The sequence below is a fragment of the Palaemon carinicauda genome, chromosome 23 (assembly GCF_036898095.1).
Source record: "Palaemon carinicauda isolate YSFRI2023 chromosome 23, ASM3689809v2, whole genome shotgun sequence".
NCBI lineage: Eukaryota > Metazoa > Arthropoda > Malacostraca > Decapoda > Palaemonidae > Palaemon > Palaemon carinicauda.
In genome coordinates, this window is record NC_090747.1 from 108,298,031 (window position 1) to 108,302,710 (window position 4,680).

At 35.4% G+C, this 4,680-nt stretch overlaps 1 protein-coding gene across 3 annotated transcripts in view; it reads left to right on the forward strand.

The window, feature by feature from the left end:
• The first annotated feature begins 1,513 nt into the window (after nt 1–1,513).
• Nucleotides 1,514–4,680, forward strand: part of LOC137617358 (C-signal-like) — a 98,948-nt gene continuing 95,781 nt past the window's right edge. For all 3 annotated transcript variants that reach the window (XM_068347382.1, XM_068347380.1, XM_068347383.1), the window contains exon 1: nt 1,514–1,788. The gene's annotated coding sequence lies outside the window, so the exon portion shown is untranslated. The remainder of the gene's footprint in view (nt 1,789–4,680) is intronic.

The window sequence follows — 4,680 nt, forward strand, 5'->3', positions numbered from 1 at the left end:
AACAATAAAGATGTTGCAGACGAAAGACTCTCAATTGGTACTTTAGCGGGAGAGCTTGGAGGCCCACATAGACCCTGCAACAGTGTTATCTATCATATCGCTGAAGATGTAACACCTGAGATGAAATTGTGTAGTCACAAGATAGGAAAGATGAACTTTTTTCAACTGTTGTCGTATGCCTATAGCATAAATAGTAAAAAAAGAGATATGACAAGGACTTCTGTGCACTTAGAACCCATAGAGGAATAATCGTTTTATGGCCGTTCTTGGTTGGACGATTTGAAATTTAATGATCCAATAATTTTCAAAATCTTATCTTTAGTCAAGATCTAATAAGCTTTGATATTGATTCATATAATATATAATCAATTTGAAATAATTCGTTTTTCGATACAACCAGAATCGGCCATGAAATACCCACAGATTAAATAAAATAAGGCTCTAAAGGCGCGGGAAAAATGATCTTATGTCTCAGACGTTCGCGTTTCACTAGCGGGCGTTTGAGTCTCCCAACGCCGTTGAAATAATCTTCGGCAAGACGGAGTAAATAAAGCTTTTTTTTCCCCGCGTCTTTCTCTAAGCCTGAGAGTAGTTAAGAAATCGCCGCACTATAATAGCTAATTTATCCTCTTGCTCTCATATGTGTGTATATAAGAGCAAAGCATAGTATTTGATACACAGTAGGCTTCATGTTTTACTCTCTCTCTCTCTCTCTCTCTCTCTCTCTCTCTCTCTCTCTCTCTCTCTCTCTCTCTCTCTCTCTCTCTCTCTCTCTCTCTCTTCTTCATTACTCCATGCGTTTCCTTGTAACTTACCATCATCAATTTTTGGGAAGCTTTTTAATCATATCAACCAGCTCGTTCATAAAAGCTATCAGAATATTTTTGTAACTGTAAGCCTGTAAATTGCCAAATACATTGTCGGATGTTTTTAAAAAAAATGTGGTTTTATTTCATCCTTATTCCTTATAAAAATCATATGCACATATATATGCACGTTGGAGTTGGAAAAAAATAAGACTAACAATACAGGAATTACTTCAGAAACATGGAAGTTTTCCATAACCAACAAGCTATAGTAAGTTGTCATCTATTCCTGCGAGTTCTTCAAGCCTGTCTTTGCCATAGTTTATTACCATAACCCAAAATATCTTTGAAAACATGCAGATATATTTGGCGGTATGACAATGACAAGAAATAAAACTACACGGCACGGTAAGTCCTTTCGGAGTGATGATGCTCATTCCGGAGTTTTTCTTTGCCTTTTTGTAATGTACTTTAAACTTAATTTCATAAACCTTTATCCAATATTCACGTTGCAATATTATCTTACCTTTATTTAATCTTGTTTCTCACTTTACTTATGTTTATAATTATATATACATGAATGATTACAACCCATTGCTTTAATTTGCGTGAAGGAAACGGTTATGGTGGAGAAACACCACTAATCCCCTTCTCTCCCATGCCCCGCCCCCTTGCTAGCCACTGACAGTCACAATCCCAGACAGACCCCGGCCCTGCTCTGCCTGCAGTCGGTCTTGTCAAATCTGTTGACTTTACGCTTGTTTTTCGCAGTGTTTCCTTCCGTTGTGTTAAATTTTACTTGAAAATATTGGATTTCGTAAGATGGTTCTCACCCCGTTAATATCCTCAAATAGTGTTCTATAGAATCAGTCCGTTCGTTCCATTTGTTGACTTTGGAAACTTCTACATCCTGGTAACAGCCATATTTACAGTAGCCCTCAGTGGTTTTCCTACGGGATGCATATTACGGTTCGTTTGCTATGTAAGTACCAAACTTTTTATTTTACTTATGCCTAACCATGATAGGATGTTATTTCAGTAGAACCGAGTTATTTTTAAGTTTACATGTTGTTTAACGCTCTTCTATTCATTCGTCAAAATAGTTTATACGTAAAGGCTTCTCGTGGCTGTAGGCCTAATGTTGATAGGCCTAGGCACGGTAACTATCCGAACCCAAGATTTTCTGAATTTTTTGTTAAAACTAATATGTGTGTGGTTTATTATTACTTGTTTACCTGAACGTAGATAGAAGCTCGTGTAGCTAACCCCTTAGCCTCTTGATTCCGGTAATTCTAATCGGATTCTCTTCACCCAAACTTAACCTTACTCTTGAAATTGCTCTTTGGTCAAATGATCTTGCATTTAATCCGAATGATATACGATTGAATACATAGCTATAGTTGGTTAGTTTGAATTAAAGCTAGCATTATTTTACCAATGCCTTGTTAATATAATAAACCCGTATGTGTCATTTAAAAGTTACGTATAAGGTATTATAGAGGAATAATTAGATATTTTATCAGTATGATGTTGCATTTAATATATAAGCCATTTATGGATCGAGATGGAAGTGTCCGGGAACGATAATGAAATAAATAGAAAAAAAATGTTATAAGTGCGCGGTAATAATACATAGGCCATAAGGCGTCACTTAACCTGCTTAATTCTAAGTGGTAAGCGATAGTTCAGTAATGAAGCCGTTACTGTAGGACCACCTAAAGGAAATATTTGATCATTTAGTAGTAGAAACGAGAAGGACAGCCAAAATTCGGGTTGACAACAATCATATTTCAATAGAATTCTGAAATACAATAAATCAATGGATGAAAATATAAAGTTTTAATATATGCATAAAACACGAGCCGGTCGTCTGGTATACTATACACAATGTTAGGAGCGGAAAGGAACACAGAAAATTAGCGAATTGCCAAATATATTCAAAAATGTATTTAGCTATTGATTACCGAGTTTCAAATACATCTGCACATGGTCTCTCGACAGTTTTATTTCTGAGTAACTTCTTAAATTGGGTCTCTCAACAGTTTTATTTCAGTGTGATTTCTTAAATTGGGTCTCTCAACAGTTTTATTTCAGTGTGATTTCTTAAATTGGGTCTCTCAACAGTTTTATTTCCGAGTACTTCTTAAATTGGGTCTCTCAACGGTTTAATTTCTGAGTAATTTCTCAAATTGGCGTACAAATGGAATGTCAGTAATTTAAAGAATTTTTTCATGGTTTGTTTCGTCTCATGATAAATTGTCCAGAATACAAATATCCAAACCCAAACCTTAAACTGTTTAATTTCTGCCATTCCTCTGCTGAATATGTCTGGAGACACGGTGCAGAAGATTGGCAGTTTCACTGTACCCTTTGGCTGTTCTAGAGACTTGATAGAATGCCTGCCTAAATGAGTCATACAAGTATTAGCAAAATTTCGCTATCTTTGTTTTTAAGAAAATCAAGGTCTCAGAAATAAACAGGGATATTTTTCTTCATTGCAATTGCCTTTTCAAGAGCGTATGCTACATCATTCCATGAATGAAATATGACTAGAATCGGGTTTGATGTATTTTTTCATGCTTTCTTCTCTAATGACTCAGCAATTTGTTATCAATTATTGTTTTTAATTCAATCTAGCTACAGTAAAAGCTAGAATTGCCTTTCTTAAGTCGGTGTCTGCCATGTGAATTATCCAGCGTATTGCATTTACAACTGCAATTCATTCTATTTGCATTGTTGAAGCATTATCGGAGAGCCTCATTTTTTTTTTTTTTTTTTTTTTTTTTTTTTTTTTTTTTTTTTTTTTTTTTTTTTTTTTTAAGGCTGGGAATAATGGTGTTGTTGTTTAAGTAATGTATTGAAGACTGTTACATCAATCCCATCCAATTCATTGCAGTTTCAAATGTGTGCAAGTAGCATTGCTTGTTGCAAGGCGTCGGTTTCCTAAGAAGCTGTAGGTCTATACGTATTGGTTAGTGTGTGAGAGGGTTGCAATAAACAGTGTTTTATATGTTCCTCCTCTACGATGCCAAGAGGTAACAGATCTTAACTGAATCAATCTCATCATGTAAGTTAATGTAGCACAGGATCTTGTATCTGATTGGACATTATTCATCCTTTTTTATCGTTTCAAGGACTATGTTGGCAATTCTTCAGTCGATTCAAGGGGAGGTTTGAGAGAGGACATGTTTATATCCACAAGGAGAATGGATAATTCTGACTGCATTGGCGCTTCTGATTTTGTATAGCTCTCGGATATTTTAAAGGTGTTACTTTTAAGTTTTGAGAGTACAAGGATAGCGTACTCGTTTGATGACCTTATAGTTTGAACGTAAAAGGCCTTTGTGTGGTAAATTGGTGTTTGGTCTTACCGAGTTGAGAAAAGAGCATTATAGTGACACTTTTTCCCTGAAGATTTGCATTTTTTTTCTCATTCGTCCGAATTCTGCAAATTTCAGGGTTTTTTTTTTTAAATTAACATATCAGTTATTGGGGATATTTAATGGTATTTCTTTATTAGGGAAAGTTACTCTGTCCATGTTCAACACATTTCTTCTATATCTGAGCAAGAACTCTGTCTCTTCTACTTATAGTTGTCTGTCGTATCATACTTTGCAGATATCTTTAGCATATGTGAGTATTTTTAGCCTATTGGGAAAATTTAATTTGCTAGATATACCGCTATGACAATGAAGAAAAATGGGTTTAAGTTTCTCGTCTCCTGGGATCCTATTTTGTAGAGGCAGGAAAGCGAATGGTTGCTTGGAAATTGACTGGTTACGATTTTGTGTGCTTAGCATGGTATCTGGTTTCTTCGTATCCTCTTTTGAACTAGGAGCAAGAGAACTGTATGCGTGCTAATGACCTTTTCGTG